The sequence below is a fragment of the Neurospora hispaniola genome (genome assembly GCF_033458365.1).
Source record: "Neurospora hispaniola strain FGSC 10403 chromosome Unknown B0T23scaffold_4, whole genome shotgun sequence".
Taxonomy (NCBI): Eukaryota; Fungi; Ascomycota; class Sordariomycetes; order Sordariales; family Sordariaceae; genus Neurospora; species Neurospora hispaniola.
The window spans coordinates 1,493,201-1,506,635 of NW_026944409.1; positions in this window are offsets into that span (position 1 = coordinate 1,493,201).

Here is a 13,435-nt window from a genome sequence, read left to right on the forward strand (position 1 = left end):
ACCCGGGATATAAAATAATACTATCGACCTTAGTAGTACTAGAGTAATTTCGGAGTTTACTTATAATCGGCCTAAATTTGGTGTCCGATTTATAAATATTTTTAAAACCTTTCTTAATTATATTATTTATTTATATTTCGGCCTTTATAAAGTAAACTTAATTAAAGAATTAGATTTAGTTTAGTATAGGGACTTCGTCTATTCGTCCTTCGTTATTGCTTTTAGCCGGTAATTTATTTAAAGTATTGGGAATAAAGTTTAGTTTACCGACAATATAATAAATTTGTAAATTATATTAGGATAAATATATTGATATATTTATTAATCGCTAATTACTTTGGTCTATTAATAATATATTAAGGATTGTCTATTTATAAATACCTTTAGTAGCTATATAATTAGTAAATATAATAACGGGTAAATTGTAAGAATAGATAAAAGTATAGAATTATTTAATTATTTAGATTAGATAGGCCACTTTTATTTCGGAGGGACCGTAGTGTATTTCAGCCTTACTAAATACTTTACTTAAAAATATAATTGGAAGGATTTAAATTACTGGGATAATAGTCTTTATAGTCTAAGTATATCCGTCCTTTAGGTAGTATAGTATTATACTATATCCCCTCTCTAAGGATCTGTGAATTTGTAAGAACGCTTATTTGTTGGGGTTTAAATAATATAGTTTTATATTATTATAAATAGTTTTTTAAATTATTTAGAATACCTGTTTTTTATTATCCGTCGGCTTATAGGTAGTTTTAGTATAATAATTGGCCTACTTTACTAAATTACTTACTTTTAACGCCCCTAATTTCCGGCCCTCGGTTAAAAGTACTACCTTTTTTTCTTATAATAATTCGATTAGCCTAGTGTAGTATAGGATAAAGTATTGAATAAATTTTAATGTGCTTATATATTTTTTTAGGGACTTTAGGGTTTTGGGAAATTCTAGATTTCGGAATGCGGCTATTCTTTCGTCGGTGGTTAATAATCCTAAAGTATTTATTTTGAATTTAAATAACTCTATATTAGAGTAAGTAATATAAGACTTCTTTAGGGATAGGGTAATATTCTTTAATACGAAGACATTGAATATTTATTTAAGGTGCCTCAAATAGTTTTCTACTATATTAGAGAAAATAACGATATTATTAATAAAAGTTCGGTAAAATATAGAAAATACTATTAGTAATTAGTTTATAAACTTCTGTACGTAAGCCGGGGAATTATAATATTCTATTAAGGTTATATTTAGTTATTTTAATCCTTATAAGCTGATTAAAGTAAGCTGGTCCTAGTATTGTAGTTATACGTTGAATTGGTAGAAAAAGGCGGTTATATTAATAATAGTAATAAAGTTTTTCTTTTTAAGGGATGTAATAATTTTGGATTGGAGGGGTAGAGGGTAATTATTGGGGACTATTATTTTGTTAAGCGTATGGAGGTTTATTACAATACGGCCTTTTTATTATCCTTTAATTATACGTTAAATTATAAAGACCGGGTGGACGAATAGCGTAGTTCGATTAACTTAGTCTATTTTACCTTATTTATAAAGGGAGCCGAATATTTAATTTAGGATTTTTCGGTTCTTTTTATTTAATAAGTATAATTGAATACAAATATACTAATTCTGCTATTCTTCTATTAATAATATACGTATTATATTTTCTTCTTTTATTGAGATAATACTTCCTTCTTCTTATAAGGAAGGGTAGTTATTGATAATCTATTCGATTTTGTGTATTAACGTTGGATTTTAAATATATATGTAGATTCCTTTATTCGTGACCTTTTTGAGTAGGTTTTCGGAAGTTTTAAATCCTAATATTAAATATTTTTTAATATTTACTTTCGGCGGTAATATATTAATATTTACTATACTATTTATTAATTCGGTTATTTCATATACTACGTCTTTATTTTCGAATTCCGTTTTAAGTTCTACTAGAATTTCTTCGTCTATTATATTATTAATATAATTATACTTACGCGGGGGAGATCTATATAGGAATTCTTCTGAATTATAGTTAGCCTTATTTACTATATTGAATGTTTTGATAATAGGTACGTTAAATTTATAATTAAGCGATGTTTTGATTTATGTATTATTGGCTAAATTAGTAAGTATTCCTTCTGAGAGGGTTAAATATCTATTATTTGTAGTTTCTGTAATGCTACTAATGTGAAATTTTTTGGGGATAACTAATATTCCGTTCGTAATATTATTAATGAATATTACGGCGGGGAATTTAGTATTTACTATAGTATTTATAGCGGCGGTGTACTTCGAATTTAGTATAAAACTCTTATCTTTAGGTAGGGGTTTGTACTAAATAGGAATATATCCGGATTACCCTAGTAGAATAGTAGTTTTCTTGACGGTAGTGACCTTTCGGAGGTATAGTTTAGAATTAGCCTAGGTAATAAAATTAATTTAAAAATTGTTAAGATTTTAGAAGGTAATAGTTTTGGATTTGTAGTCCGTATTAGTTCTATATAAGTATAGGAAGTTGTTACTAAATAGAATGTTTAATTCTAATTTATTTATTACTTATGTACCCTTTGTAAACTTTATTAAAGTAGGGTTACTATTTTTATTATACCCTTTTAAATAAATTTTAAAGGTAGCCTATTTAGAAATATCGACCGACTTTCTACCTACGCCTCTTACTTTCGCTTGTTGAAACTTGATAGTATATTCTAGTATTTGGAAGAAGGTTTTTCTAATTAAGGATTTACCGGTGCCGGGATCTATATAGACCTCCGTTACGCTAGCTTCGGGTGCCGATTTGGCGTTAATTTGTATATAAGTATAATTAGAAATTAGGCTATTATTAATATCTGTTATAGTAATTATACAATTAGTTTCTTAGATTTTAAGGGGGGTTATAATTTTTATAAATATAGGGGTGAAGCGTAGGATTGGAGCCGGCTCTTCTCCTTTTAATTATCTTTCTTTAGTTAATTAATATTTTTTTAAATACTAAAATAATATATTATATAACGTGTAGCGTTTCTTATAGTAACTATATATATGTTATTTAGATACTAATAGTAATAGGGTTCGAAATTTCTCTGTTTTAAGGGCTAAGGGCAATTCGCAACGTTTCCTATATTACTTCTTCCTATCCTTTATTTTAAAGTACTTTGAATATTTATAGTATTTAGTAGCGGATTCTAATACTATATATACTCCTATATTATTTAATATATTTAATTTAGAATTATCGGTTAATACAACCTCTCTTACGTAGTAGGTCTTTTTATATACCTTTTAATTATAATTTAAATTCTAATTACGACCTTATTTTCGGTTGTAGTTCTAATTGTAGTACCTATTATAATTTCGGTCGTAATTTTAGTTGCAGCTATAATTATAGTTTTGGTTGTAGTTTCTATTGTAGTTCTAATCCTAATTCTAATTGCGGCTTCGGTCTCGATTGTAGGAGTAGGATTAGTATTCCGAAGTAGCATTAAAATTACCTTTAAACCGGGTATTATTTAAGTTTAACCTAGCTACTATAAATAATACTACTCTAGATTTAGTAATAAATTGTATATAATTAATAAATATATCCTTTTCGGTTGGCGCTCTTAGGAATTACTTAATATAAAGGTCTATACTTAACTAAATTTATATTATTATTCTATACCAATTTTTATTATCTTTTGTTAATATGTCTATAGCTTTAGTATAATGTATTTACTACTAGACGAAGTATATAAAGGTTTTTTTATTATTAATGATATTTTTTAAAAATATATGCCCTTTTATAAATTTCGAAGTAGTTATAGCCGAGTTTGGAATGAAATAATTAATAAATTAGTCGAGTAGTTTATATATACCTTTGTTTTTCTATTCCGTTTTAGTATTGCTATCGATTTCAATAGTCTATTAAATTCGAACGGTTCCGGCCAAATAGGTATAAAATAGTTAAGTAAATTATCTATTTATTTTACTATCGATTCGACGCTAGTATAATAATAAAATAAATAATAATATTTGTTTACGAAAGGCGTAGACGTCTATATACGAAGTATATTTACTATCCGAAATAATACTTTAATCTTTAGGGTTATTTCTATTTAGGTTAAATATACTAATATCCTTGTACTTAACCTTCTCGAAGTCTTTATTATTATCGTTATAACGGTTATAATTATAGCGCCTATTGTCGGAATCTTCGCTCCTCCTCCCACCTCTTCTTAATAGTAAATTGTTGCTACTACTACTATTAGGTATGTAATATAGGTTGCGACCGCTAATATTAGGAGTGCGCGGATTGCCGCTTTTGCCTAATCTACCGCCGTAATTATTTCCTCTATTTAAAAGTAAATTTGGATCTCCTCCTCCTCTTAGATTTAGGGGTCCGCTATTACTATAGATCGATTTGTTATTATTTAGTATTTAGTTAATAGGAATTTTATTAGTAATAATAATTGGCTTTACGGGTAATTTATTTAATAAATAATTAGGATTGAAATTAAGTATATGAAATTAATATAATATTTAGGTTTTAGTAGGGGGCGGTGCCGATGTTCTTTGGAAGTTAGGCTATTTTATAGAAAGTAGGTTGGCAATTTAAAGAAGCGCGGATTAAGTCCGTATTAGATTAATAACTATTTGTACGTTTAACGATATAGTAATTATTTTAGGTTAGATAATCTTATTAATACTTTTACCCGTTTTAATAAATAAAGTATATTTTTAAAAGGGATTAATTGGGGATAATACTTTATAAGGGGCTTTTTCGGGTATATTTTCTATAGAGGTTTGGAAGGCTTGAGTCTTACCTTTGTTTATTTTATTAATAGTGATTATTTTAGTTAGATAGTTATATATTGTAGTTTTAAAGGGTATACTGAAGATAGTATTTATTTTATAAATAATTATTTTAGCGGATAGTTTAATTAGTATCACGGGCAAAGGGTAGGTAATAGATGTGATTATACGTAATTGCACGAAGGAGAAAGGAAGAGAAGTGCAGCCGAGTACCTAGAAGGCTGGCCTTATGAAGGCAACCGCTAGCGGGTCTAACAGACCTGCGGCGGGTAGCGTTCTAACCAATCAGCTGCCGGCAATAATCGGCTTACCGGCGGTAATAACAGCGTACAGCAGTCTTAAAAGCTACTATACACTAATACTAAGTATAAAGCATATAGGCTAACCTTATAACACTTCCCTAGACTAAAAAAAACTATATAGTTAACTAATATTACATAAAATAATAGAAATCCCTATTAAACAAGCGGTCCGCTCTTGAAAAATCCTTACTACTATTAGTAATTATCGTTATAACTTCCGCTATAGAGTTGGAGCCTTCTATTCTACCTCCTTCTCCTTCTCCTTCCACTTTTTCTCCACCGCTACTTAAACTAGTAGGTATAACGCTTCTAGGTATTTATTGTAGAAAACCTATACTATATCGGAAGCTATAGATATATTAATATATAGTTACTATAATAGTGTATATAGGGGTGCCCAAATTATAAAATATTCCTAATAACCTTTATTATTTTTTTAATATCTATTTATCCTTTCGAACTTATATTCAATAAAATCCTCCCTATCGTTAGTCCTTCTTATAATCCGGTTATAATTAGTGCGAATATTCTATTCCTCCGAATTCATCTATCCTAAAAAACCCTCTTTATCCTACAATCTAACTTTATTAATATAAAATATTAGGCTATACTTCATATTAATTAGAAACTTAAATATTATTTAATAGCTATTTACTTTAAGGATTTCGAAAGGGCCCTCGAAGAGAAGCGTAAATTTAGTATAGGGGCGGCTAATATCAAGGTTCTCAATATTAAGAAGGACCTTATCTCTTACCTTATATTTTAAAGCGTCCGACCGTTGAATATTTGTATTATTTTCGTAATACTATTATATTTAATAGACCTAATTAGTAATAAAGTTTAAGACTTTCTTAAAATAATCGGCTAATTTATTAACTTTAAAATACTTTATTTATTATACTACTAATATTTCCGGCGGGTATAGCTTTACTAATTCGATACTTATACGGAAGTAAAATCTATAATTAACGAAGAAGGGAGAGATACTAGTAATTTCAAATACTAAATTATTACTAACGAACTCCGTAATCGGCAGCCAATTTACCTAATCATCCTAAACCTAATTAATATAAAAACGCAAATATTTTTCTATTTCTATATTAATACACTTAATCTAATTATTAGTAATAGGGTAGAAAACGGAGGAGGGTTTAAAAGTAACCTCTAATCATAATAATAAAATTCTCTAAAATTACAAAATAAATTAAATACTACAATCGGAAATAATAAAGTCCAATAGACTATAAATACTATAAACCTTCTTAATAAAACGCTCTATTAATTCTTCTACCGTTAGGCCAACAATAGAGATATAATACCTTATTTTAATTAAACAATCAACGACAATTACAATATACTTAAATTCTTACCCGCAATGTAAATATAGAATTAACAAAGTAATATAATTAATAGAAATATCCTTCTATAGTACGAATAATACTACTAATAATTTTAAAAAACCGTAGGGGGCGTATTATAATAGTTTAGACTTAGTGTATACTAAATACACTTTATAATATAACCTAACAATAACATATATTCCTAATTAAAAAAAGGACTATAATAGTAATAAATAGGTCTTTTCACAGCCCGGGTATCCGGCTAATAATAAATTATAAATATAATAGAAAAGTAAAAGGTAAAACTCTATATTAGTAAGGTCGACGAAGATAGCGCTACAAAAATACGCCCATCCTTAAATCGCTTGGTATTTAGCGAATAAAACCCTCTTTATATAATCTTTAACTTCTTTAAATTATATTCGGCAATTAGAATTAAATAAATAAGCGACAATATTTTATAGAATAATCGATTTTTTATAACCTTCTATTATTAAATCATCTATCGACCTCTCGTCTAGAGTCTCCAGTTTATAAATATATTCAGTACCAACAAAGACCTTTTCGCCTCTATTCTCCAAAACGAAAACTCTATTAATAAAAATATTATAATCGAACAAGACCTTATTCCTAATTAATAATTATTTATCGACTTTATTTTTAAATAAATCCTCCAACTTTCTATTTAGTACATCAGAACGTACTTATAATAACCCGGGGCAATATTTAATAATAAAATTAAAATAAAAGAAAAAATAAAACTAATATATATAACGGGGAATAAATTATTTATTAATTATAAAGGTCTTTAAACTCTTATAGTCGGTTAGAACTTCAAAAGGTTCTTAGGCTCCTTCTAATTTAAAGCGCCACTCCTCGAAAGCTTTAATAATAACTAATAACTCCTTATTGTAAATATTATAATTATATTCAACCAAGGAGTACCGCTGGCTAAAATAAGCGACTGGGTACAAAATACCCTCCTTATTATATTAGGATAGAGTACTACCGCAAACCCAATTCGAAGCATCTGTTTTAATAATAGTCTACTTTAATTAATTATAGATTTAGAATATTAGACTACTATTAAAAGCCTTCTTAAAAGCCTTAAAAGACCTTTAGTAGCGGTCGGTCCACTACTATTCCGCTGACTTCTTTATTAACTCGTATAATAGACTAGCAATAATTGAAAAATATTTAATAAATCGTTAGTAGAAATTAGTAAAACCTAAGAAATATTATAGTACTCTCTTAATTTTTAGAACCTCCCAAATTATAATAGTAAATACTTTATTAAGATCTATCTCGAATCCTCCTAAGGTAATAATTAGACTAAAATATTTTATCCTTATAACGTAGAACTTATACTTATTAATATCGATTTATAGTCCGGTTCGAATTATCCGTTATAGGACTTCCCTAATATAGTTTTTATAATCTTCTTTATTATTTAAATAAACCAAAACATTATTGAGATACACTATCGTATATATATTGAAAATATCGTATAGAACGTCGTTAATATAATTTTAGAAGGTTCTTAAAGCCCCTTAGAAACTAAACGGGTAAATAATAGATTCGTAAAGACCGAAACGGATAATAAAAGTAATAAACCATTCATATTCTTCCTTTATACGGATCCTATTAAATATAGTAATTACATCGAATTTAATAAAAATCTTTATATAATAAATAATATTAAGGGTCTCCTTAATTAGTAGGAACAGGTAATATATTTTCAACGTCACATTATTAATACTATAGTAATCGATATAAATACGAACGCTACCGCTAAACTTCTTTACTAAAAGAATAAGAAACACGGCCGTAGATTGCAATAAACAAATAAAATTCTTTTTTAAATTCTTATTAATTTACTTTTTAACAATAACAATTTTAATCGGAAATATACAACGCGGGCGCACGTTAGAGGGGGTTACTCCTAACTAGAATTCGATTTTATAGTCGTACGAACGGTTAGGCAGGACTTCCTTAATTAACAACGGGAGGAAGGCTACCACCTCGTTAATATATCGTCGTCCCTCCAATTCTTTTAAAATAACGAAAATCTCGTCCTTTATTTTAATTAGACAATCGGCTTTATTAAAAAATTTCTTCACATCTTCATTAAAGATCTTAATTAAATATATACAATAGATTATTTCCTCGTAGAATAGAATATTTTCATTGAAATTTCCAATAAAGTAAATCGCCTTAGTAAAGACCGTAGCCTCCCTAAATTCCTCGGAAGAATAAATACTAATTAAATTATTAATAAAATTATAGAAGAGTAGGGGAAAACTTTCCTTAAACTACTATCTATTACCCTCCATTATATTAATAACCATCTCCTTAATTAAATCTATATTCCGGATTTCCACTACGGCCGCTAGCCTTTCAATCTTGGCATAATTCGTAATATACGGCTATAATTACTAAAATTTATAAATAAAATTAAAAATAACTACGTTAAATTCTCTAATATTATTAAATTTAATAGGAAAAGCATTGTTAGAGTTATAGTAATAGCGGGCTCGGGGGCACTTTATACCTATAGAAATATATTAATTATTAAAGCGGATATAAGGTTTGTAAGGCGCTAAACTTTTAATTTTAATAAGAAATACGGCTATATTTATAATACTAATTTTAAACCCGGCCTTACTAACTATTAATATTTTAACAAGGGCAGAAGTAAATTAATAACCGGCCTCGAAAACTCCTAACGTAAAATTTAATAGTATTAATACTATTTAATTAGGGCTAATAATTTCGCTAATTAACGTTAATTTTAGTAATACCGTAACTATTTTAATAAGGGTAGTAATTTTATTCCTCGGGGCTAATTAAAGAATTAGAATTAATAAAAGAGTAGGAGCAATCCTACTACGGATAACCGCGACCGAAACTCGGTTAATAAGAACTCTCAAAACCACCAACTAATCTCTAATAAAGTTAGTAAGTAGGCAACGGCCCTTATAAACAAAATTAATAAAATGTACTCTACTTTAATTATAATTGATCTTAAATTTATAATATTATATTTATAAGAAATTTAGAATAACCGGATATTTCCTTAAAATATTATAAATTAAAAAGATAATTATTTTATTATAGTACCCAATACGGAATTTAACTATTACTCCTTTAAAAATAATATTTTTAATAATTTTATTAGTAAAAATAAATTTCTTTATATAATAGAAATAAAAACGGAGAAAATTATATTTAATAATAAAAGAATAATTGATAAAAATAAATGTAGAATAGCCAATATTAATAAAGGAAATATAATGATTTTTATGCGATCTAATTATAATATAAAATAATAAAAATATTAAATTTAAAGAAGTAGAACTATTTAATAATTATATCCTAACCTCCTTTAAACCCTCTAATTCCGAGGAACCTAAAATTTATTTTTATAATAATAATTGGAAGGGCCTCTATACGCAATTAGGCATAGAAGTTAAATATTTTCCAATTTATTATAATATTTACTACTAGTAACGGCAGTAGCGGAGGCTATAGCGGGAACAGCGGAGGCAGTAGCGGGTACAACCTCGGTACTATAGACCTCCTCTCTATTACAACAGCCTTTACTACGGCCCTTACCCTTATTCTTCTTACCTTTATTATACTAAAAGCCCTAAATACTATAATTAATAAAAATAAAGTAATTACCAACAATATAACTATCGCCGCTATAATGGTAATATTTACCGTTACAAGTACGCTAATTAAAAACATCTTTATAAATAAAGACAGCGAAGTTAATAGTATCGAAGTCTATTTTATTACTACCCTAATTAACCGGAATATTGTTAATGTTATAGGAATTAAAGGCGCCGCCCGTATTAATATTATTATTAGAACTTCCACTAATAACGGGGGCACTATTACTAAAAAAACGAATATTTATTTTATAATAGTAGTTAGTATCCTTTAAATTACCTACAATAGTATAGCAAATTACGAACTACTTCTTAAAATTATTAACTTTAGGAAAATTATAATATATAAAGATATTACAAAGGCGCTTATTAATTTTATTATATAGGTAGTAAACCTTTAAAGAATTATTAAAGCTATAGAAATTTATTAAATTAGTAAGCTCCAATTCGAATTCCATAAAAAATATATTCTTTATAAAGAATTCTTCGAAACAACGGCCAGCGTTTATCTTTAAATTAACGTTTTAGAAACGGATAATTAAATACTCTATAAATTTAATACTAATCTTCTAATACTAAAAATCTATATCTCCTCTATTCTAAATAATATTTAAATTATCCTAAATATCGGATAAAATATTAAGACCTAATAATATAGTAGTACAAATAATCTTAATATTCTTATTAATATAAAGGAGGGGGTTATACTTCTATTAAAATAAAATATAAAAATACTATACTTTAAAAATTTCGTATTTACGGGCCGTATTAATATTCTCCTTACTAATAAAAATCGGCGGGTTCTCTACAATCTACCTTAAAGATAATATTTTATTAGTACTAATACCAGTAGTTTTATTAAGGTTATTAAATAGGGACCGGATATTAGCGCTATAAGACTTAAAGGCAGTGTAGTTTATATTAAGGTTATCGTATTTCTTCTAAAAATTATTAAATTCGATTATTAAATTAAAATAGTCGAGGTTCTTTTAATCGAAATTATTTTAAACTCTAATAATTACTTTACGAACAATCTTTAATTTATCCTCGCTATATTCAAAATTAATAGCGACGTCTTCGTACTAAATAAAATTATTATAATAAAAGTGACCGAGCGGGGCGATAATTAATTAGAAAGTGGGGTCCTAAATAATAATATTAGTTATATTAAAGTAGGTATAAAGGATAGTTTTCTTCTCCTTGTTATTATTAATATTAATAAGAAGGTCGTTAATTACTATTGAGGGAAGGAATTCGACGAGCGTAGTTTAATAAATAACGACGTCGGTAGTATTAACGATTTTATTAAATACTTTATAAATATTATTTAAATTAAATAGTATACTCTTAGGAAGGGTACCGAGGTTAATAAAATTATCGGTATTACTAATAGGAGAGAAGGACGTATAGTTGCTATTCTCGTTGTAAGATATAAGAAAGGTAATTATACGAAGCGGTCTCTTATCCCTTAAATAAAGAATATTTACCCTTATTTATTAAATAAAGGAAGCGAGACTATAATTGCGATTATTGTAATTTACGATTATTAGTATTTAGGGTACTAGATTCGGCGATTCGACGAACGAGGCGATTCTTATACGTATATTGATTAAGAATTAATAGCGCAATAAAAGAGAATAGGTTTGCGTTATGAACGCAATAGTTAAAAAGTACAATTAATTATTACGGGTAAAGGGTAGGTAGTAAATATAATTATACGTAATTATACGAAGGAGAAAGGAAGAGAAGTGTAGCTGAGTGCTTAGAAGGTTGGCTTTATAAAGGTAACCGCCGGCGGGTTTGATAGACCTACGGCGGGCAGCGTTCTAATTAATTAACTGCCGGCAATAATCGGTTTACCGGTAGTAATAATAGCGTACGGCAGTCTTAGAAGCTGCTGTACGCTGGCACTAGGTACAAGGCACATAGGCTAACCCTGTGATAATTAGGGCTATAGGACTATAATCTTCCTTTAACTAAATTCGAATAGGGTTAAGAAGAGTATAAGGGTTATTAAATAATCCTTTTAAAATTTCCTTATAAATTTCCTTAGTTACTTCAGTACGGATTCTGTGAATTTATTTAGTAATATTATTTATAATAATCTTAGCCGTCTCCTTTTATTAATTAGCTAATTTCTTAATAATATTATTTAATATAGCTTCCAAATGCTTTTTCTAAATATTAATTTACTTGTTTAATACCGTTTAGAAATCGCTGTTAGTTTCGTAATGTTATATATCGTTTATTACTTTATTATCTTTATTTAATTAGTCGATTATTTCCCTAATGTTTTTCAATTATCCGACCAGTATATTGCCGATTTTAGATATTTATCCCGCGAATAAATTCTCAATTCTCTTACGGTCCTTATCTAAAGAATCTTGAATGCTAATAGATTATAGGGTAATTTAGTTAAATAAAGTATTAATTTATTTATTGAGTTTAATATCGAAGTATTTAATTGACTTTTTATTATTATTAAACTTAATTAATTTTACCGGGAGAACTTTATTTAGGTTACTACGGGGGAGACTTATAATTCTAAAATCGTAATCGGTTTTTACTTAAGTATTTTAATTTAATTATCCTGTTAGCCCGGTTGTTAGGTTTCGATTTATAGTTATTTTGTATTATAAATAACTTATAAAGGGGTATTGAATTTCGTAATAAGGGTCCGTAATAGGAGGAGTATAGATATTAATTAGTAGAGGTTTACTTTGAAGTTCTATTATTAATATTACGTACGATTCATTATAGTCGGGTTGGTATAGGTTAGCTTCGCTCTCAATATGACCGATATCGTCGTTTATGCTGCGAATGTGCTTATTCTGGATATCTGACGTATCTGCTAAATTGTTGTGATTATGAGTTCGCCGGTTTGGAGGGCTTAATCCGATTTCGGAAGTGGGAAGAATGTTCTAGGGGCCTGGTATAGGACTATTGGATTTAATAAAGGAGCTAAGTATAGCGAAAGATCCCCGAATCGGCCTAAAGTACATTTAATAAGTACGAGTTTAGGTATAATTTTACGATAATAATAACTAGTATTAAGGGTATAGATAGTACGCGATTAGGAATTAGAATAGACGAAAATACTATTACGTACCTAAATTTAATAATAGGGGAAACCTTTAACATCTAGGTCTTACAATACTAGGATTTAAGTAGTGATATATAGTTACTCAAATTCGCCGTACGGGGTAGAGGAGTGTAGAATAACTATACAATTACCTAAATTCGTTATATAATCGAGGTGATTCTCTACGGGTACCCAAATTCGCTATAAAGAGGGGAAAATTACATTAATTAAATAAATAGGACACTTTC